At 39.8% G+C, this 24,743-nt stretch overlaps 1 protein-coding gene across 3 annotated transcripts in view; it reads right to left on the reverse strand.

The window, feature by feature from the left end:
* Nucleotides 1–24,743, reverse strand: part of LOC126188181 (tubulin epsilon chain-like) — a 154,174-nt gene that overhangs the window by 125,126 nt on the left and 4,305 nt on the right. The gene's annotated exons all lie outside the window — the stretch shown is intronic.

Here is a 24,743-nt window from a genome sequence, read left to right on the forward strand (position 1 = left end):
TATGAAGAACACTAATGGTAAGTTTAGTATAAGCTCCGTTGAGGCTGTACAGTTTGAGTCTGAATAACTGGAGACTTTATGTGTATCAACTAAAGCAGCAAGTGAAAATTTGTCCCAGGCCATGAATCAAACTCTGGTATCCTGCTCATTAGGCAGGTGTGTTAGCCATTTAGCCACCTAGGCACTGGCTCACACAGCTGCACAGATTATCCTGGCACGCCTGCCTCGTCGATTCAAATTCTCACTAGTTGGTCTACTTTTAAATTCCCCTTTCCACATGAATAGAATTGTTCCAGTCTGGGTGTCAGGCTGGATCCCCCATTTATGTTCGTTACTGAGGTGTTATTCCAGAACATGAAAATGTTTGGATCAAGAATGGAGGTGTGCCAGGGTAATCTATGCCGCTGTGTGAACCACTGTGCCAAGATGGTTTCGTGGCTAACACACCTGCCTAGTAAGCAGGAGACCCAGGTTCGATTCTCGGCCTTGGTACAAATTTTCCCTCACAGCTTAGGTCTATATGCATAAAATCATATTTGTACAAGACCTGTAAAGTCTCTGAAACTGTACCACTTCATTTGTCACTGGTGGCTAGTGACAAAATGCCATGTGCTACTCAAGATCTGTGACAGTACCACCTTATTAATTTTGGATCCGTATCCTGTGAACTGAGTAAGAATCTAGTGCTGTCCTGTACAGCTTTTTTCAGGCAGAGACCACGCTTGCTCACATACAAATAAAGATCAGTTATACGCATGACTCAATTCTTATTGTGAAGGTAAGACTCCATCTATACAAGAGAGATGCCACTGATTTTAAAACATTTTAATTTCTCACATGAAATTCTATGATCCACAAATTCCAAGACTTTACTACAAATTCACAACATATTTATTTATTTATTTATTAAGTTAGGCTTCTGTGTCTATGACAAAAAGAGAATAGAACATGTCTTACCATACTGAGAAAATTTCTTTTAAAACGATTAGAGTAACAATTCATTGACCTACAAAATGATTATAATTAAAATGATATAACAAATATAATTCATAAAATTATCTTCAATTTCCACAGCTTAATAATGCACAAAGAATGGGCCTGTCCACAAGTCAATTCGTCAGTCGGCTGGTATCACACTGCCTGGCCAAAAAACGAAGCATCAAGAAGGGGAGAAAGAAATGTAATGAAACTTCACAGGTTAAGAGGACATGTGATGTTACTGCAGTTATTACAAAACTGAGACAAATATTTGAACTCAGCAGTATGAACCCACCTATCAGTATGATGTCGCACCCCATCTAACCTGGACATGCACACTCATTCAGTTGGAAAGAGTGTCATAAAGCCATTGTATCCTCTCCTAAGGCAAGCTGGCCTACAACTGCTGTAACTGGCCCTTGATATTTAGGGTACTGGCACAGAAATGGAATTGACATCTGAGTTGGTCCCACACTTTCTATCAGGTACAGATCTGGGGCCATTACTGGCCACAGGAGCACTTCAACATCATGCAGACAGTTCAGAGAGACATGTCCCATGTGTGAACAACTGTTGCCCTGTTGAAAAATGGCTCCACGATACTGTTGCTTGAGAGGTAACACATGAGGATGTAGGAAGTTTGTGACACACTGTTGTGCCATCAGAGTTCCCTCAATCACTACTAATAGTCACAGCTGACACCTCCCTGCCCCCTCCCCACAATAATGTGCAAGGCGTAACACCACTGTACCTCTCTAAAATATTGGAAGAGTGAGTCGTCTCTCCAGCTCGTCTCCATACAACCCAACAATGGTTATCCAGAGTAGTGCAGAACAGCAATCAGTTGTTGAACACAATGTAATGCCATTCATCAGCAATCCATGCTTCCCAGTCACAGCATCATTCCACGCACAACAGTTTGTGTTTGTTGTTAACAGCAGCTAATGCATGCAATATAATTACTTAGTCTGGCTGCTGCTCCAACCAATGGTGCAGGATGACCCAGAATGTTGCAGGGAGTCTATTACTTGTTCTCGGATGGCAGACACAAATGTGAAGGGTTACAAAGTGCTTGGTGCACAATACTGTGATCAGGGCCGGCCTTAGCCATCCAGGTGCCCCGGGCGAGTCGTCCAGTTAGCGCCCTTTATTGTATAAATAGCGAACCTGGCAGTGCTTTGCAACACGGTATTTGACTGTTTTCTAGAAATCGTCTTAAGTGGTTAATGGCGTCATCTTATGATCATAACATGTTTTTTTCCATCGTAAATTTGAGTATTTTATTTTTTTAAATGGAAATGAAATCCAAATAATCTGAAAGCCCGCTAAGACGCTCCGTGTGAGTCTTGTGTAGCCTGTGACGTCAGTCCAGCATGCTGGTGTCGCTGCCGTAACAGTCAGTATAGCAGTGATATATTGTTTGGGCATTCACGTTTTGGGAAATTGTCTAAAAATATTGCGTAGTACTGCACTGTACATCTACAAAAACTCCAGAAAATTGTTTTTGCGTGTTCCAAACAAAGAAAAGATGCGTAAAATGTGGTTGAAACAGGCTCGTATATCCCAAATATTTCTTTTCTTTTCTGAAGCACCCCTGTACTAAAGCGAACAAAACAAAACAAAAATTATTCAAATTGGTCAAGCCATTTCTTTGTTTTGGTGAGACTAACACACAACAATTGATTTTTATATATGGGAGGTAATATGTATAACGAAAAAACACTAATTTTGAATTGGGTACCATATTTTTATTGAATTTAATATAACTGTAAGCCATAAACCTATATTTTCTGTCAGTTATCTGAACACAAAACATATTATGCCTAATGAAAAACAATTATAAACAACTAAAATTTTACTTTTCTCCCTTTTCTGTCGGCAAAGTCTCTGATCAGATTAGCAAAGTCCAGGTTTTCTGCAACTTCATTTTCAATGGACAGTGAGGCCAAACTGGTTAGTCTTGTTTGAGACATTGTAGACCGCAAGTACGTTTTTATCAACTTCAGTTTGGAAAAACTGCGTTCGCCGCTTGCGACAGTCACTGATATTGTTAGCAAAATACGTAACGTTATCCAGATGTTGGGATATAACTCTTGAAGATTATGCTTTTTTATGAAGTTTAAGGCTGCAATAGGTGGTGCCTGGCTGTCTTCGAGATAGTGTTGCAGGCCTAAAATTTCGTTGCACAGCAAATTTCCATCAATATCTGACTTCATGTTGACAGTTAACTTTTCTTGTAATTTAGAACAGCATTGTATTAGTTCTTCTTTATTTTGATTTTTTTTTAATGTCAAACAAGAAACTCCACGTCGCAGAAAATTCTTGCATCTGTTCAAATCTTTCTTTCATGGATATGTGCACGGTGTCCAACAGTGAATTGAAAAACTCTACTTTAAACTTCTTTTTTGGGTCAGTTATTTGATCATCAACAGCCTCTTCACCCGGCCTGCGTTTAATACGTCTTAATCGCATTTGTGGTTTAAATGATGGCTGCGTATCAAGATCCGAAGCCAGTTCAGTTGCTGTTACAATAGCTTGTTCGAAACCTGTTTGTCTATATGTTTCCAAATAAGAGCAACATTTGTCAAGGATTCCCATAAACTCGACAAAGTTGATTGTGGGTGACTGACTTGCTTTACTCACAACGTTAATTTGAAACAGAACATCATACCATGTCACGAGAGAAACAATGAAGCTGAAGTCTTTTAATTGTCCTCCTAGTGTTGAGGCTTCGTGTGACACCGCAGCATCGCTTTGTTCAGTAGCATCGGCCAAGGAAGCCAAAGCATCATGCATTTTGCATAATTGATAACGGACCGCTTTGACGCTATCAATTCGAGCTTCCCAGCGTGTGTCACTTACATTTTTCAGGGTGTATATCTTCAAATGGTCGGTCAAAATTTTCCATCTATTTACCGATCCAGCAAATAGATTAAACATTTTTTGTAACATTCCGAACAGTGTCACGGATTTTACTGATGATTTTGCCGCATCACACAATACCAAATTATAACTATGGCATCCACATGGCACAAAAAAAGCTAGTGGATTTAACTTCTTAATTCTGTTCTGGACGCCTTTATTTTTCCCCTTCATGTTCGCGCCGTTATCGTAGCCCTGTCCTCTGCAGTCATTAATGTTAAGGTCAAGATCACTCAATGTTTTTAAAATGCTTTCTGTGAGACCTTCAGCGGTTGTATCATCTATTTGCAGAAATGACATGAAATGTTCTTTTACACTTGCGCCATCCTCTGTTATGTCGGCGCATCTTAAAGTTATCGAAAGTTGTTCTTTGTGCCTTATATCTGGAGTACAGTCAGCTATGATTGCATAATACTTTGAACCCTTTATGCGGGATACGATTGTAGACATAACGTGTGATGCCATGAGTTCTATTAATTCATTTTGTATATTTTTGCCGCAATAATGGTCAGCCAAATCACCACTCAATGCCAGTCTGACATGCTCTTCCATGATTGGATCAAACTTTGCCAATAACTGTACAAGACCTAAGAATTTTCCATTATTTGGGGTAAATAATTTATCTGATAACCCTCTGAATGCCATATTATTTTCAGCCAAATACAAAGTAATGTGCATCAATCTTTGAAGCACATTGCTCCATCGTAAACTTTCTTTAGAAATTAGCTTTTGTTCTTCCTTGTCAATAGTTAATCCAACTTTAAACCTGATTTCAGCTTCAGTCCATTGAGTAAATGCTTTTTTGTGGTTAGGACTATTTTCATGCAGTTTCAGAGCTTCACTTAAATGTTTCCAATTTCTGAAACCCACAGTGGTAGTCAAATTAGTAGTTGATTTTAAATCAAACAGTCGACAACAAATACAAAAGACACTGTCGTTTGATACAGAATAAACTAGCCACCGTCGTCTGATAGTTTCTTCGTTTGATAGTTTTCTTGTGTAATGAGTTGAAGAGAAATGACATCCATTTTCATCTTTTGGAAAGTTATTTAGACATACTTGTGAGGGTCCACATATTATAATGCAATCTATATCTCTAGCATTAAGTACTTTTGGCCACGTACCTACATCATCAGAAACATTGTATTCTTTTATTGCAAGGACGTTGATACTTTCATCGACCACAGATGTCATGTGTTGATTTTGACTTGGAGAAATATCAGAGGATTCATGCAAAGATGTACTGCGCTGGTCAATTTGATCACCTTCAATAGGTGATTGTATATTTTTTGTGTATAATTGTTCACAGTCTGAAGAAATATTTGCTGATACATGGACTTTTGATTCAATATCTGAAGTATTTGCCTTAGAATTTCCTTTAAGGTACTTATAAATATTCATGTGCTTTTTAGTTTCTTCAAGAACTTTTTCTTTTTCAGCTTTTCTTTTCCGATTTTCTGAACCAGAAAGCTTTTTTTTAATCATTTCCTTCTCTTCTGGCATGATTTAATAATTTGACAAATTATTGCTTGGACACTGCTCTATTTCGCGACCACACTATTCGATCTATAACAAATAAAGAAATTCACCTCTCAGTAGATGTAACTAGAAAAAAACCTGAACTGAAAGATAAAAATGTTTTTCGCACTTACCAGAAAATTAAAATGTTGACACAGTCACAACACTCGTTTCACTCACAATTATTCAGCCACGAAAACATGACCGCTGCCTCCGACTCTTACTGACAATTACTGACATGCGGGTGCAAATCGTAGCGCTGCCAAAATATGCAGTCTAACAAACATTGTGTGGCGCTGTATTATTTCAGTACGTTAGGGGAGAATTCTCTATGAATGAAGTGCACGCATTGCATGATCTATTAATTAATGTACATGAGTCATTAAGTCACAAATATTCGATATAAATACATTCGTATTAATTAAATCATAATGTAATGTATATTTCACAGTCTGTATTTTCTTTTATTTGGAGCGACCGGTAGTTTCTGTTGTGAACGAGAGATGGTGCGGCTGCATGGGCTCTTCCTTGTTGCAGTTCTTGAAACAAATAAGAGAGGCGCTTTGGTAGAGCCCGTGCTAGCCCGCGTCAAACATGGATGGTTGCAGATAATACGAAGATTGCATTCAGCATGATTTCTCTTCTGCTACCCCGAATTCATCGCGCATTCGTGAGATTAGTTACGTATGTTGAACGAGACTGAATAATATTTTAGTTTCGCGAAATGGGTGATTGTAAATTGTAATTTTTTTTTTATATGCGTTTAGTACGTGGCGCCCCTTGAGCCCCGGCGCCTTGGGCGACCGCCCGGGTCGCCCCACCCTAAAGCCGGCGCTGACTGTGATCCTCTCATGGTGGTCAAATGGAACTTTAGCAACTAGTATGCCTGCCCTCACATTTCAATGCAGTCCAACAACAGACCATTGCCACATCTGAATGCCCCACAAATCTGGATATTGCACAATTTGACCAGCTGGCCAAATTAAGACACACAATGAAGCCCATTACAAACTCTGTCAGATGCTGATAATGCTGTCTCATATGAGTATGCAGCATCTCCATAGCTTTCACGGCAATCGTTCAGCATTTGATGCTGTTCATACCCCTTAACAACATAAACACCAGTAACACTAATTGCTCTATGGCTGCCATTCTTACTGACATAGAGAACTATAAGTCTGTAATTTATGTACCTGCCAATGGCGTTTACATGTCCAAAGTTATGGCACAAAATAGCACTGCTAACACTATGAGAATTCTAACAGTACAGTGTTGCAGGGACCAGCCGCCAGATGGTGGCTCCGCTGCCATAGTGACGCAAGAGCCATCTTCCACTCTGTTACCAATCAGCCCTGTGTGACCAAGGACACATTTTAAAAGCATCATCTGCAGATGGCGCTGTTCATGATTACTTCTAGTTGTATCAACACTGTGATCTTCCTTGTATAAATCAGCAAGAGCTACGTTATGATTTGGAACTTTACTAGAACTAGGTATGGCATACAAACGTTTGCCAATTTTTCATGCAGAAATAATATCTCTCTCGTAACTGTACTAACATTTCAGCAGTGATACTGGCCATTAACTTGTGCTACATTCCTCGTGCTAATAATTGTAAAGTTTGACACTGATTTTACCACTTTTTTGGAACTGTATTTCCATGTTGATGACCCCTACTAGCCACATTCTAAGGTAAATTGATTATTAGGGCACTATATATTCTACTTGTTTCAATATCCGACAGAAAATTAATAAGTTCTGCTCACAAAATTAGTCACTATTCTTCAGTAGGCACTTACTAAAATATTTTTGAGAATACTAAAAGGAGTAAATTGGTCTGCAATGAGAGGTGATTTGTTTGCCTTCTGTTTAAACTGGCACTATTACTGCATACACAGTTGAATGTGTTAGGAAATGTGTCTCTAATCATCACGTAATTATAAAATTACCTTGAGAAAGGTCCTTTCAATTCAGCAGTGATTTAAACATGGCAGTTAACAACCACTATCATAACCAAAAGAACTACTAATATTTAGTCAGTTAATGACTTACAAAAATCTGATTGTACATTTATTAAACTATGCCTGCTTGTGATGTATCTAACTTTTGATTGTTTACTTATAGGGACAACATTTTCTATCACTATTTGAAATCACTAACAAACTAGAAGGTATCAGATAGATTATATAATGGTAAGACAGAGATTTACGAACCAGGTTTTAAATTGTAAGGCATTTCCAGGGGCAGATGTGGACTCTGACCACAATCTATTGGTTATGAACTGTAGATTAAAACTGAAGAAACTGCAAAAAGGTGGGAATTTAAGGAAATGGGACCTGGATAAACTGAAAGAACCAGAGGTTGTACAGAGTTTCGGGGAGAGCATAAGGGAACAATTGACAGGAATGGGGGAAAGATATACAGTAGAAGAAGAATGGGTAGCTCTGAGGGATGAAATAGTGAAGGCAGCAGAGGATCAAGTAGGTAAAAAGACGAGGGCTACTACAAATCCTTGGGCAACAGAAGAAATATTGAATTTAATTGATAAAAGGAGAAAATATAAAAACACAAAAAGGAATACAAACATCTCAAAAATGAGATCGACAGGAAGTGCAAAATGGCTAAGCAGGGATGGCTAGAGGGCAAATGTAAGGATGTAGAGGCTTATCTCACTAGGGGTAAGATAGATACTGCCTACAGGAAAATTAAAGAGACCTTTGGAGAAAAGAGAGCCACTTGTATGAATATCAAGAGCTCAGATGGAAACCTAGTTCTAAGCAAAGAAGGGAAAGCAGAAAGGTGGAAGGAGTATATAGAGGAACTATAAAAGGGTGATGTTCTTGAGAACAATATTATAGAAATGGAAGAGAATCTAAATGAAGATGAAATAGGAGATATGATACTGCGTGAAGAGTTTGACAGAGCACTGAAAGACCTATGTTGAAAGAAGGCCATGGGAGTGCACAACATTCCATTAGAACTACTGACAGCCTTGGGAGAGTCTAGTCTAACAAAACTCTACCATCTAATGAGCAAGATGTATGAGACAGGCGAAATACCCTCGGGCTTCGAGAAGAAGATAATAATTACAATCCCAAAGAAAGCAGATGTTGACAGATGTGAAAATTACCGAACTATCTATTTAATAAGTCACAGCTGCAAAATACTATCGCGAATTCTTTACAGACGAATGGAAAAACTAGTAGAAGCCGACCTCGGGGAAGATCAGTTTGGATTCCGTAGAAATGTTGGAACACGTGAGGCAATACTGACTCTACGACTTATCTTAGAAAATAGATTAAGGAAAGGCAAATAGATTAAGGGAAGGCTACATTTCTAGCATTTGTAGACTTAGAGAAAGCTTTTGACAATGTTGACTGGAATAATCTCTTTCAAATTCTAAAGGTGGCAGGGGTAAAATACAGGGAGCGAAAGTCTATTTACAATTTGTACAGAAACCACATGGCAGTTATAAGAGTCGAGGGGCACGAAAGGGAAGCAGTGGTTGGGAAGGGAGTGAGACAGGGTTGTAGCCTGTCCCCGATCTTATTCAATCTGTATATTGAGCAAGCAGTAAAGGAAACAAAAGAAAAATTCAGAGTAGGTATTAAAGTCCACGGAGAAGAAATAAAAACGTTGAGGTTCGCCGATGACATTGTAATTCTGTCAGAGACAGCAAAGGACTTGGAAGAACTGTTGAACGGAATGGACAGTGTCTTGAAAGGAGGATGAAAGATGAACATCAACAGAAGCAAAACGAGGATAATGGTATGTAGTCGAATTAAGTCGGGTGATGCTGAGGGAATTAGATTAGGAAATGAGACACTTAAAGTAGTAAAGGAGTTTTGCTATTTGGGGAGCAAAATAACTGACATTAGTCGAAGTACAGAGGATGTAAAATGTAGACTGGCAATGGCAAGGAAAGCGTTTCTGAAGAAGAGAAATTTGTTAACATCGAGTATAGATTTAAGTGTCAGGAAGTCGTTTCTGAAAGTATTTGTATGGAGTGTAGCCATGTATGGAAGTGAAACATAGAAGATAAGTAGTTTGGACAAGAAGAGAATAGAGGCTTTCGAAATGTGGTGCTACGGAAGAATGCTGAAGATTAGATGGGTAGATCACATAATGAGGAGGTATTGAATAGAATTGGGGAGAAGAGGAGTTTGTGGCACAACTTGACAAGAAGAAGGGACTGGTTGGTAGGACATGTTCTGAGGCATCAAGGGATCACAAATTTAGCACTGGAGGTCAGCGTGGAGGGTAAAAATCGTAGAGGGAGACCAAGAGATGAATACACTAAGCAGATTCAGAAGGATGTAGGTTGCAGTAAATACGGGGAGATGAAGAAGCTTGCACAGGATAGAGTAGCATGGAAAGCTGCATCAAACCAGTCTCAGGACTGACGACCACAACAACAAACAACAACAAACAAATTCAACAATTATCAATGTGTCAGCATGTCTGGCACTATTGTCAAGTAACAAAATTTTATTTTCATCATAATGTTGATTTCTGGTATAATACTGTACTGCTGGAGTGTTTTATTTTCCTAATATCTCTCTACCCATGATACAAAGCCTACATCATAGTTCCATCCTTTCCTTTTCACGGGGCACAGTAAATCTTTCAAGAAATAGCAGAAAGATTATCTGGGACAGCAGCTATTGTTGAGGAAAATGTGTTCATGCAGTTGGTGGGTGAGCATTATTCATTTCCACTTTCAGCCTCTCATTAATGGCAGCCTCATCCCTGTGTACCGAAAGAGACATTATTCCCAATGAGTTACATAACTAGAAGTTGCACAGTGCACTAAACAATAAAAACAAAACATGGAAATGTACTGTACATGAAGCCCTAACCGCAAAATGCAGAGATAATAATGACAAATGAGTGGTGACTATTTTTCAAAATGTTCAGTTTTCTATGTAGAGTTTGCTTAGCAATACAGATATTTATGATTCCTTCGTTTCATAACAAATTGCAGTCAAATTTTCATTATATTGAGAATGTGCAGTTTTTAACACCACATCGCTGTATTGGAAATAACATAAGTTTTATTTCTGTTTACTATTGGTAAAATTTTTGCCTTTCTTGCAGCTAAAGGTACATGAAGTAAATTTCCTTTTCAGTTCCGCTCCATGAAAGATGCATAAGTAAGGGTTGGAAAGTTGCACATGTCATGCCAAGACACGAGAAAGTAAACAGAATTAAACCATTAAATTACAGTTCCTTACCACGGATGTCAACTTCCAGTAGGATTTGGAACATGTACTGTTGTAGTGATATAGTGATTGACAAATATGTTGGTTGGTTGATTTGGGGATGATGATGATGATGATGATGATGATGATGATTAGTGTTTTAGGGTGCACAACAATGAGGTTATCAGCACCCACTGTTTGGTTGTTTTGGGGGAAGGGACCAAACAACGAGGTCATCGGTCCCATCGGATTAGGGAAGGCTGGGGAAGGAAGTCGGCAGTGCCCTTTCAAAGGAACCATCCCGGCATTTGCCTGAAGTGGTTTAGGGAACTCGCAGAAAAACTAAATCAGGATGGCCGGACACATGTTTGAACCATCATCCTCCCAAATGCGAGTCCAGTGTTCTAATCACTACGCCTCCTCCTTTGGTGGCAAATAAGTTGGTTGGTTGGTTGTTTCGGGGAAGGAGACCAGACAGTGAGGTCATCGGTCTCATTGGATTAGGGAAGGACGGGGAAGGAAGTCGGCTGTGCCCTTTGAAAAGAACCATCCCGGCATTTGCCAGGAGCGATTTAGGGAAATCGCGGAAAACCTAAATCAGGATGGCCGGACGCGGGATTGAACCGTCGTCCTCCCGAATGCGAGTCCAGTGTCTAACCACTGCGCCACATCGCTCGGTGGCAAATAAGTAATTGCAACAGTGAAGAGGAGGTTTTTTTTTTTTTTAATTCCTTTGTCTTTGTTTTTCTGGTATCTTTTGAGATTGTGCAGTCGAATGTTACTGGATCTACCTCTCCATTTAGCATTCCTACAGTGTTGGCCCGACTTTGAATAAAAGAAACTGACGACTCCAACAGGCAATGGTAGAGTAAAACACAAGGACAGTGGCAATGTTCAGCTCCCACTCCAAGCCGCAGGATCAGATCCTTTCAAGGCCGTATAATGGCAACTTCAGAAGTCTCCAGCACAAGTTATGGCTGCACAGCATGTAAGATTGCCAATGTTCTGGGCATACAGACTTGAACTTCGGTTCTTGCATGTGGGGAGAATTTGGCAGCATGACATTCACAATGACACCATGCCATTCCAATGCATCACAGCACACCTCAGCAAATCACAAACAAGGCTTGTGATGCTGTGCTTAAGAACTACTTAATTGAACACTTCACCCCTATACAAGAAAACAGATTACAGAGGTTAATTACCTACGAAGGCTTGGGTAACAAGTCACACTGTCAACTTCTGTGTAAAATTTGTTTGCCAGGAGAGCCGAATTTACTGCTGGAAAAGTCCTTATGCATGCTTTGGCTTAAGAGGCTACCAGAAAATACAAGGATAACTATGGCCGGGGACAAAGATAACCCTCAACAAGAGTTAGCAGAAAAAGCTGGGGCTATGGCGGCATGCTAAGAATTGAAATTTGACACCTCTGTTGATGGCATTATTTCAGCTGGAGGACCCAAACTGAGCGTTCCGGAAACAGACATGAGCAACGGCCCCGAAGCAAACATAAAGGGGACAGAACCAGCTTCTGCTTTTGAGCAGCTAGCAGAAAGCATTCTGATTCTGGCAAGGCAAGTGGCATCCCTGAAAAACAAGCAGCATGTATCAGGCACAGATTCCAGCAGTTGGCAATGGGAAGGCAGCAAACAGTGCGACGAGAGGTTAAGGAAGGATAAGACTCTCTGATGCTGGTTCCATCAGAGATTCACCCTCTCCTATCCCCCTCTGCTGCAGCTACCGCAGTGGATCCACAGGGCTTGTTTACAAACAATATTTTCCATAGTGCACATACAGATGTACAAGAAGATGTCCGCGGTGGAAAGGTCAGATCAACATTCTTCATTCACACCCAACTGTTCTAATTAGCACGTGTCCCTGAGTTCAATTACAGCAGCAACAGAGGAGTTCAAGCCCATTCCTGGCAGGGAGATAATGCACACCCAGTGACACTGGATTTCAGCCACACAGATGTGAGAGTTTTAGCTTCAAAGGGTCACGATCCTAATGTCACAATCAATCAAAGGGTAATTCTGAATATGAAGGGCAATATCTGAGAGTCATATTTACAACCGTCTCAGAATATTTCCATACCACTGTTCAAAATGGATAGACAGTCAGAAGGGCTTTTTGGTTGACACAGGGTCTGATATTAGTATGTTGCCGAAAGACTTGTTTCACCCAGACATCATGGCAGCACATCTCCATTTAACACTCATGAATAATTCAACAATTACAGCATACATCAGAAGGAATATGGTCTCAGATTTCGGTATAGAAGAACACTTAGTATGGAGCTTCTTGATAGCAAACATCACCGAGCCCACCCTGGGAGCAGAATTTTTGCACTATTTCGACTTCATCGTGTATGTCAAGAGGGGCAACTCAAAAAGGCAATAGTTGTGATGGCTAGTCACAACGAAGTGTGGTGCCTTAATCTCAATGAATTCCTAAGTATTTCTTTTATGTCAAAAACTAAGGCAACGGTTCTTGCATAACATCGAGGCTGTGCAACGACTGCTGGGTACTAAATTCTGGAATGACTCCAGATTGATATCCTACACCACATGTTATGGACAAACAAGTCAGTGGCAGGCGCAACAATATTCTCCACTACTGATTGCAGCTGCCCATACTCCCAAATTCACATGGCACCATTTTACATAATCAATACAGCAATCACCACACCCCTTGCCCGCATCTCGTGGTCGTGCGGTAGCGTTCTCTCTTCCCACGCCCGGGTTCCCAGGTTCGATTCCCGGCGGGGTCAGGGACTTTCTCTGCCTCGTGATGGCTGGGTGTTGTGTGCTGTTCTTAGGTTAGTTAGGTTTAAGTAGTTCTAAGTTCTAGGGGACTTATGACCACAGCAGTTGAGTCCCATAATGCTCAGAGCCATTTGAACCATTTGAACCACACCCCTTGGGTAATTTAAATATTATTATATGGCATACAGATTGAAAAACTCTGCCCAAACATGGCACCATTTCATTCGCCAAGTGCTCCATGGACTCTACTAAATATTCTGTTATATGGACACCACTCTAGTTTTTCGCAGTCTCGAGACAAACAAAAGTCTCTACAGTAAATAAAGTGCCTACGAGATGCCAGTGCCATATTCAACAAAGATAAATGTGTTTTCAGCCAGGCCAGCATGAAATTCCTCAGTTCTAAGGTGTCAGCAGAAAGTTCTCACTGCTTGCAGAATACATAACAGCCATTCAAAATGTTCCCTGGTGAAAAACATTAAAAGATCTAAGAACATTCCTCGGAATGCTAAACTACTGTCATCGGCATTTACTTCAAACCACAACATCACTGGCAACAGTAACAAAACTGCTAAAAGGTTAACACACAGTGGGCTCAAAAAAGGCATCTCGTAATCTCGAACATATGAGAGCATTCAAAAAAGTGAAGAAAGATGCGGTGCAGGCAGTTCTGCCGGCACATCCACAGCTTAAGATGCCTGCGGCTCTCATTGCTGACGCAAGTCAAGTGGCCACGGGGGAGGTAACGCAGCAATTTGTTGAGGGTGTTTGGCAACCTTCAGCTTCCTTTTCCCAGCTATTCGCAGACATGCAAAGGTCTTGGAGTATTAATGAAAAGGAGCATTATGCACTGTATGCAGCAGTCTGACACTTCAGGGATTCAGTCAAGGGAAGAAACTTCATGATTAATACAGATCACAAGCCAATCATGGCTCTATTCAAGAAAGGAACGCCAGACAGTCCTCCAAGGTTGATTAGGCATCTGGATCACAATTCACAACATAAGCACATAGGCGGCAGTAAAAACATAGTTGCCGCCTGCCTGTCAAGATGTTCTGAAAGCGTGGAAACTGTATAATGGGACAAAATTGCCCATGTACAAGCACTTGACCCAGTGCAATGTGCCCTACAGGGGCATGAACTATCCAGTTCGAACCTGAAGTAACTGAAGACACCATCAGTACTTTAACCTTGTGGTGAGATGTTTTGCTTAGGATGATACGGGTTTTCATACTCAGCTTTTTCGGTGCAGACTGTTGCAACAAGGAATATGGACCACTACACACCTGCTGCCAAAAAAGGTGTCTAGTCTGCAATCAATAAAGACTGTCGTAAATGGGAACAGAAGTGTGATTGCTACCAGAATTGCAAAGTGGGCACACATGTTCCACCTACAGAACGGGTTGCACACACCTGTGTTGACTGGGTGGGCTGCTATCATGCTCGGACAGCTGCTGTTATTTGGCTACCATTGCGGACTGTTTCACAAGATGGCCTGAGGCTTTCCCCATCGCTGATCTCACATCAGCATACCGAGGGAGATGGCACAGTGGTTAAAACACTGAACTAACATTCGGGAGGATGATGGTTCAAACCCGTGTCCAGCCATCCTGATTTAGATTTTCCATAATTTCCCTAAATCGCTTCAGGTAAATGCCAGGATAGCTCCTTTGAAGAGCATGGCGACTTCCTTCCCCTTCCTTCCCTAAGCTGATGGGACTGATGACGTCTCTGTTTCCTCCCCTCCCCCAAATCAACCAACCAACAGCCACCACTGCAACTATGTCAAGGTGAAGGCGGCACTGATGTGTAATGAAGTTACATGGACAGAGACTCTATTGACTGTATTGTTAGCGTTGCAGTCAGACTTCAAGAAAAACATGGAATATACCGTATTTACTCGAATCTAAGCCGCACTCGAATCTAAGCCGCACCTGAAAAATGAGACTTGAAATCAAGGAAAAAAATTTTCCCGAATCTAAGCCGCACCTGAAGTTTGAGACTCGAAATTCAAGAGGTGAGAAAAATTTTAGGCCACGCCTCCAAATCGAAACAAAGTTGGTCCATTGTAATATGAGACTCAATTTAGGTCGAATAAATGACGATACAGCTACAGTAGTTTGGTTCGAGTCGTAAGCTTAGCAGTTAAGCTGCACCAGGTAGCCATTGCTAGGCGTCAGTCGCTCCGTCCGTATTTATATGGGTATCCTTCTTTTTTCATGTGCTTCGTCTGGTTTGAATTGATTGCTTATTTTTCTTTGATCTGATAAGTGCCGTTCTCTTTGTTATAGGTGTTTACGTCACTCTAAGCTGAAAATGCATTACTGTACTGTCATGCATTGTTTGTCGCATTCTGATAATGAGTGTTTACGACCTGTCACCGTTCGTGGCATGGCTTGCTTTTGTGCGCGCTACCGCCGCTTAGGCGCTAACAATTAAAAAAAAAAAAAAAAGAAGAGAGGAATCGTCTCATTATCGAAACAATGACAAGAGACTGCTATTTGTTGTTACGTACACTGCTGCTTTCTTTGGTACTGATCAACAAGAACCAAATAATAGGCTGTGTATGGTAGAAGATGTTCTGAACGAGAGTTTAGCAAAAAATTTTCTCAGTTTGAAAATCTTTGCAGACGCTTCTTTAGTACATTATATTCTGCACAGATATTAGTCATCTTAGATTTAAAAATCTAGTCAATTGCCGTGCTTCAATTCTGACTGTATCACTATTAGGCACAAGAATAATACGAATAAAAACATTACATGATATGTATATTCTTCCGCGTTTATTGTTGTCTCACTCTAGTTTCGTATTTTATTAGGCAGACAGGATTTAAATGAGATAGCAGCAATTACGAAAGAATGCATGGTAAAATGTTTATATTCGTATTATTCTTATGATGAAGAGAATACTGCGTGTGATTCACAATTCATAAAAGTTCCTATTAGCAACCATCTCTTCTGACAGGTAGGAAAAAATTCAGAACGTAGAGTTGGCCATATTGACAAACATCCCAAACAGTCTTGCCAGTCGGATTTTCGTAGTACATAGAAATGCTGCTACGTTCGAAGATGAACAATACGGAATTTGTATTTACTTCGTCGGATAATGTACGAAAATGCAGTGGTTCGAAACTCGGGGCGGAGAAAAAAGCTCGTCTTCCACCCTTTTTTAATTTTTTTACTGATGCAGAGGTTTTGGCGCCAGTATTTATCTTTGTGCCTGCAAAGCATGCCCGTGTAGCGCTACACATATTCGAAGGCAGAAGTTAGTTGTGGCGGCACCTACCAACATTTTTCAGAACTTCCTCTTACTTTGCACTCGATTCTAAGCCGCAGGCTGTTTTTTAGATTACAGAAAACGGAAAAAAAGTGCGGCTTAGACTCGAGTAAATACGGTATACCAGCACAGCTGAATTATGGTGAAGCATTATGTCTATCAGCTGAAATGATCTCTGACAAGCCGACAGGTACGCCTTCAATACCGCCGATTTCTGAATTTGGAAGACAGTTCCCTGCAACCACGGGTATGTGTCAGACCACGGGTCTAAGTTGCTTCGACCAATAGTTTCCAGGCCTCACAGGGACTAACTCATTTTTGTCCACAAGGACCTGTTCAGCTCATTCGACATGTGGTTTCGTGACAACTCTGCTCGCCCCCACAATCGCCTCCTTACATAGTCCATTCAAAGTAGTGCAACAGGGGCCACACAACTTCAAAATGTGCTGGAACAGACTGAGGAGGACCCGTTCAGCTCGTTCAACATGTGGCTTCACGACGACTCTGCTCACCACCCACAATCACCTCCTTACATAGTACCATTCAAAGTAATGCAACAGGGGCCATACACCTTCAAAATTCACTGGAACAGATGTGAGGAGGTTGTGTGAACTGTGTGGCTTAAACTGGCGAATTTCGATATGGAGGCAAAGGGGGTGATGGCCACCACCCTTACACTTCTGGGCAGTATTATTCCAGCAGTCTACACATGATTGACAGTCAAGATGGGCGACTGCAGCTCAAACACCAGGCACAGGACTCATAAGCAGGCACAGAGGAATTTATGCTGACAAGGACACGACCCAGATGTGTGATCAAATACCAGTTAAAAAAATGGATGGGGACAGGGGCTGCTGGTGTGGCAGCCTAGCTACCAACAAATAACAAGTATATCTTTTATATAATTGCCTTGTCTTTGTTAAAAAAAATTTTTTTGGTGCTCTTTTGAGGTTGTGAAATTGAATGTTCATTTGTATGTTGGTGATTATTAAAAGAGTGTTCTCCACATTCATTTATGTCTGCCTACTGAATCAACCTCTCCTTTTAGCAGTCCCACACTGTATCTGAACTTATGAATTACCTCAATAAAATCGTCTACTGACATGTTGTCAGCACAGATTAAGAAAACATCATTCTTGTGAAACACAACTGGCTCTTTATTCACATAAAGTAATGAGTACTATTGACGAAGGATCTGACATTAATGGCATATTTCTAATTTGCATAAGACTTTTGAGGCCGTTCCTCACAAGCAGCTTCTAATTAAATTGCATGCCTATGAAGTACCATCTCAGTTGTTTGTCTGGATTCATCATTTTCTGTCAGAAAGGTCACAGTTGACAGTAAATGATGGAAAGTCATCCAGTAAAACAGAAGTGATATCCGGCAGTCCCCAAAGAATTGTTCTAGGCCCTCTGCTGTTCCTAATCCACATAGACAATTTAGGAGACAATTTGAGAAGCTCTCCTAGATGACATTGTCATTAAGCATCCATTAATGTCATTAGAAGATCAAAGCCAATTGCCAAATGATTTAGACAATATATCAGTATGAGGCAAAAGGTGGCAATTGGCTCTACACAACAGAAAGTGAGAGATTATCCACACGAGTACTAAAAGGAATTTGTTAAAACTTCAATTACACAATAAATTACACACATTTAAAGGCTTTCAATACTACTAAAGACCTAGGGATTACAATTATGAACAACTTAAATACAAGTGATCACATGCACAATTTTGGGGAGGGGGGGGGGGCGCAAAAACTGTACTTTATTGACTAAACACTTAGGAGATAAAACAGATCAACTAAAGAGACTGCTTGCCCATTGCTTATCTATCCCATTCCAAAGTACTGCTGCGCAATATGGGAACCATGCCAGACAGGAATCACGGAGAACATTGAAAAAGATCGAAGAACAGCAAAAGAAGGGCAGTTCATTTTATATTATCACGAAATTCGGGAGAGTAGGTGTCACCAATATCATATGTGGACTGTGTGATAAAACAAGAGAAATCAGTGCTCGCACAGAAAGAATTATGTGTTTGTTTTTCCTGTATGCTATTTGAGAGTGGAGTGGTAAAGAAACAATCTGAAGGTGGTTTGATGCCCACTCTGCTGGGCAATTAAGTGTGAAATTGCAGAGCAGTCAGGTGTATGTAGACATATTACTAATATGGGAGACTAAACAGTAGTCAACCCCCAAGCAGGCACACTGATTTTTGTAACACGAGTGGATGCAGGGAGTACTTTTCCCTCCATAAGTAAAAAATAGTGGTCTTTATATTACCAAGGTAAATATGTATGAGCAAAATTACAGTTTAATCTTACTTTAACTAAACAACAATAAAATAAGTTATATTATATGAGCTAATTAAAAGTAATAAAATAAACTTTCATTGTATCATTCCGATGCTCCACACAAATGTTACCCCACAGTAATGACAGATGTGAAGCATTAGGCAGCACAGTTGCATCACATAACAGCCAACAGCTTATGTGACTGCTAACGATCTCGTAGACAACTGCCTCACTGTGGGGTTGTGCCACTGGCTAGGAATCTGCTTCATTTTCTTGCATGAATAGTAAATTTTTTTCTCTCCTAACTCACTGCTTATATTGCTGCTGTTCACATATGACAGCACAACTTAGCAGTGTGTCAGCTGAAGCAATAATGAAGGAATAGGTATGGACTCACAATTTTAAAGCAACAACAGAGTGGTACAAGACAATGTTATTTGTGGTTGTTGCACTTTATACACAGACATTTCTCCTCACAGGTTAAGTTTAGATAGATGCAAAACACTAGAAAAGTTATGATGACCGAATATTAAAGTGTCATGTGGTTCCAGTCCATAATAAGCCGTATCAACCACAACTACAACCGGCACTTATGCAGTTTAGCAGGTACGGAAAAAATTTTTCATTCCAAATGTATCTGGCTTGGAGAGCTTTGTGGGTGAATATGTAAAGTTTGTTGGTGGTTGTACTTTGTATTTTCATAAATAAAGTGATCTGTAGCGTAGCCCACTTGAGGTTAGGTTGGGAGTTTTTTTTTTTTTGGAATGCGGCCGCGGCAGCGGCCGCCTATGATTTGAAAATACTGATTAGTTAGTGTATGTGTACCTGCTAAACTGCATAAGTGCCCTACAACCTACCAATTACCGTTCAAAATGCACAGCTGCTTATAGGCCTCTTCTACACGGCTCCAGACATTACACTACTTACCCACTTGCATCCAACTTGTTCTCCTATCCATCTTCTACCAGGTTAACATCATCAGATACAGCTTACGAGTGGCAAAGGTGGTTGTAGCAGCTGATTTTGCCCTAGGCATTTCAGATACAATGGAAGCTCGGTTCTGATAACAATATTTAGTCTACCACTCACTCACGCTCATATTTATTCTTCTGTTTACTTATTTCCCTGTTCACTCATTTTTTGTCTTGTTGCTGTTGTTGTTGTTGTCATCTTCAGTCCAGAGAATGGTTTGATGCAGCTCTCCATACCTGTGCAAGCTGTTTCATCTCCAAGTACCTACTGCAACCTGCATCCTTCTGAATCTGCTTAGTGTATTCATCTCTTGGACTCCCTCTACAATTTTTACCATCCACACTGCCCTCCAATACTAAACTGGTGATCCCTTGATGCCTTAGAACATGTCCTATCAACTGATCCCTTCTTCTAGTCAAATTGTGCCACAAATTCCTATTCTCCGCAATTCTATTCAGTACCTTCTCATTAGCTACGTGATCTATCCATCAATTTACAGCATTCTTCTACAGCACCACATTTTGAAAGCCTCTATTCTCTCCTTGTCTAAACTATTTATCGTCCATGTTTCACTTCCATACATGGCTACACTCAATATAAATACTTTCAGAAAAGACTTCCTGACACTTAAATCTATACTCGATGTTAACTAATTTCTCTTCTTCAGAAAGGCTTTCCTTGTCATTGCCAGGATACATTTTATATCCTCCCTACTTCGACCATCATCCGTTATTTTGTTCCCCAAATAGCAAAACTCCTTTACTACTTTAAGTGTCTCATTTCCTAATCTAATTCCCTCAGCATCGCCTGATTTAATTCAACTACATTCCATTATCCTCATTTTGCTTTTGTTGATGTTCATCTTATATCCTCCTTTCAAGACACTGTCCATTCCGTTCAACTTCTCTTCCAGGTCCTTTGTTTTCTCTGACAGAATTACAATGTCATCGGCAAACCTCCAGGTTTTTATTTCTTCTCCATGGGTTTTAATTCCTACTCCAAATTTTTTTTGTTTCCTTTACTGCTTGCTCAATATACAGATTGAATAACATTGGGGAGAGGCTACAACCCTGTCTCACTCCCTTCCCAACCACTGCTTCCCTTTCATGCCCCTCTACTCTTATAAATGCCATCTGGCTTCTGTACAAATTGTACACAGCCTTTCGTTCCCTGTATTTTACCCCTGCCACCTTCAGAATTTGAAAGAGAGTATTCCAGTCAACATTGTCAAAAGCTTTCTCTAAGTCTACAAATGCTAGAAACGTAGACTTGCCTTTCCTCAATTTATCTTCTACGATAAGTTGTAGGGTCAGTATTGCCTCACTTGTTCCAAAATTTCTAGGGAATCCAAGCTGGTCTTCCCCAAGGTCGGCTTCTACCAGTTTTTCCATTCGTCTGTAAAGAATTCATGGTAGTATTTTGTAGCTGTGATGTATTAAACTGATAGTTCGATAATTTTCACATCTGTCAATGCCTGCTTTCTTTGGGATTGTAATTATTATCTTCTTCTCGAAGTCTGAGGGTATTTCGCCTGTCTCATACATCTTGCTCATTAGATGGTAGAGTTTTGTTAGACTTGGCTCTCCCAAGGCTGTCAGTAGTTCTAATGGAATGTTGTGCACTCCCATGGCCTTCTTTCAACATAGGTCTTTCAGCGCTCTGTCAAACTCCTCACGCAGTATCATATCTCCTATTTCATCTTCATTTACATTCTCTTCCATTTCTATAATATTGTTCTCAAGAACATCACCCTTTTATAGTTCCTCTATATACTCCTTCCACCTTTCTGCTTTCCCTTCTTTGCTCAGAACTAGTTCCCCATCCGAGCTCTTGACATTCATACAAGTGGTTCTCTTTTTTCCAAAGGTCTTGTTAATTTTCTGTAGGCAGTATCTATTTTACCCCTAGTGATATATGCCTCTACATCTTTACATTTGTCCTCTGCACTAATACTGCCCCCCCGCCCCCCTCCCCCAGTGGACTGCAAGTTGTACCCTACACCATACACATAAAGAGTTTCACCATTATCTACGCAATTGCTTCCTTTGAAGTGAGATGGAGTACCGTTATCCTGTACAGCCACTGCAGAATATGCATTACCATTCTCATGGATCTTTCTCTTCAAGTCCCACGCCTTTGTTGATGGTGTGGAAAAGCTAATACATCATACTCATTCTTGCCATGACTTTTTGCTCTCTCTAGTAATCTGTACAGCTTTAGCTAGAGCAATGCTACAGGCTGCAAGCTTGTCAGCAGATGATTATAGTAGAACTTTTGCAGATCCAACTGATTATTGCTGATGCGCTAAATGTCACTCCTTGCTCCACCACGGAACTGGTCATCTGCCAGGTTTAATAGACAACTACAGGATAGACACACCACCAGCCCTTTGGATGACGGTAGTTACATTTTCTACCACGTCTAGGATGCTGGATTGAAGATGAAATACAATCAGGTTACTGTAAAGCATCCAACTGGGTTCATTTAACATCCATTAGGTGGCTTAATGACCCATGCTGTCTCGTTTCTCAAGTAGCTTTCATACCACTTACGTGCACTACCCAGAAACTTCAGCAGACTCATTTTTCTAAGCAGTATGTTTAAAGCTGACTGTATCAAATGCTTCCTGTAAATCATGTGCACAATGTAGAAATTGTCACAAATGTAATTAACATACAAAGTACATGTAATACAAACATAATAACAGAATATCACTTAAATAGCTATTGTCAATGCATTTTTGAAAGTACAACATTTGTCATGAACATGTAAATAAATCTTAAGACAATAACTTTACACACACTCAAAGTACTCATCTATGTCATAGGAACTCCTGCTAAAATATAATTTTTAAGCTCAGTCTTAAATTTTACTTCATCTGTTATTTCTTTCATGTACAATGGCAAGCATTGTAAAGTTTTATTCCAAAATAACTTACATGCTTTTGGGTTTGTGTTGTCCTTACTCTTTCTACATGTAATTTTTTACTATTGCAAGTATGTAGGGCACTTTTAAATATATACAGTGATGGTAGTATGAGCATTTGTAATTTTTTGAAGAGCAGCCTACAATGAGTTCTTGGAGAATTGTGTGTTGTAATTCGAATAGCTCTTTTCTGTAGTTTGATGGTACCTATTAAGGGTGATTTAGTTTCACCCCAGGATACTGTACCATTAGACACAATAGACTGAACGTAAGCAAAATACACTAAACTAGCACACACTATGCTGCATACTCTAGACATTATCCTCTATTGCGAAACATGCCAAATTGAGACTGTGGTATAAAAATTCGATATGGTCTTTTCACCGTATGTTTTGATCAATGTGCATGATCAGAAACTTTGTGGATTGCACATTCTCTTTGTCACTCAGTTTTAACTGGAGGTCATTTCCTTGGGTTGCTTTGCCATACTGTATATAATTTTTTACTTAAGTGTTAACTCATTTGCATTAAACCACTGTTGTATATATTTCAGGACTATGTCAGTACTGATGGATAGTGATTTTTATCATAATTTTAATTATTCTTATGTCATCTGTGAACAACATAATTTTGGTAGAAATATTTGGATTCTCTGCGTCATTTATATACAGCAAGATAAGGGACCAACAACACTGCCCCGCAGGACGCCTATTTCCACTTTCTTTGCATCTGAAACCCACTTGATTTTCTGGTTATTATGATCTGAGATGATTTCTATGCCCGAGTTCTGTCTTGAAGGTAAGATTCAAACTATTTCCACACAACCTCTCTTACTCCTATTGCCCCCATCTTGTTTAACAAGTTTTGGTGATTTACTGTATCAAAGCCTTTCGACAGATCTAAATTAATTCCCACTACACATTTTTTATTGTCAAGATTCATAATAATCTCTTCAGTATATGCATGGATGGCTGATTCCGTGCTGGGGCCTGAATGGAAGCCATGCTGATTGCAGTTCAGAAGTTTGTGTGCATCTAAGTAATTTTTGAGTCTGATTTTCATTAATGTCTCTAAAATTTTGGAAAATGATGGGAGAAATGAAATTGATCTGCAATTTTCTATCTTATATGGATCTCCTTTTTTTAAACAACAATCTAAACTTGAAGATTTTCAACCTCTGTGGAAACACACCTGCACTGAATGACACATTGGCAATATGTACCAGGGGCTTTATAATTTTTTGGGCAACTTTTTAAATTAGTGACACAACACTTCATCCTCACTAGCAGTTATTATTGAGTTTAGACTCTTCATCACCTTTAATATTTCATTTTCATTTGTGGGAGTTAACATCATACTGCTGTCTACTTTTAAAGCTGTTAATTTCTCATGTTTGGTAAATTTTTTGCTTAATCACACAGGTACTTAAAAAACCATTGTTAATGTAATCTGCCGATTTCATTTTTAAATTCAATATTTTCAGTATTTTTGAGTACTATTTCCTGATCCACAAGGCTCTTACGTGTTTCCCTTCTCACTAGGGCCTTTTTCCCACGGAGCTCTTGAGTTATTGCCTGATTTTCTTATTAATCTATCATTACTTAGTAATGATTTTGTAATAACCTTTTTATATATTTTTTGTAGTTTGTTACATATTTTTTAAACTTAGTGGCATTACAACTTTTCAATTTAGAGTTAAGCATTTCCATTGGCCCGGAGGAATTTCTAATACCAAGTGTAATCCAGGAATTAGTATGTAAATGCTCGTACGAGTCCATTCTGACAAGTTTTTTAGGACAACACATTTCAAATTTTAACATAAAGAGGGAAGAGAAAACATTACATGCAGCATTTGTGCTTTGTTTGTAGCAATACTTCTGCCCA

Source organism: Schistocerca cancellata, chromosome 5 (genome assembly GCF_023864275.1).
Source record: "Schistocerca cancellata isolate TAMUIC-IGC-003103 chromosome 5, iqSchCanc2.1, whole genome shotgun sequence".
Classification (NCBI taxonomy): domain Eukaryota; kingdom Metazoa; phylum Arthropoda; class Insecta; order Orthoptera; family Acrididae; genus Schistocerca; species Schistocerca cancellata.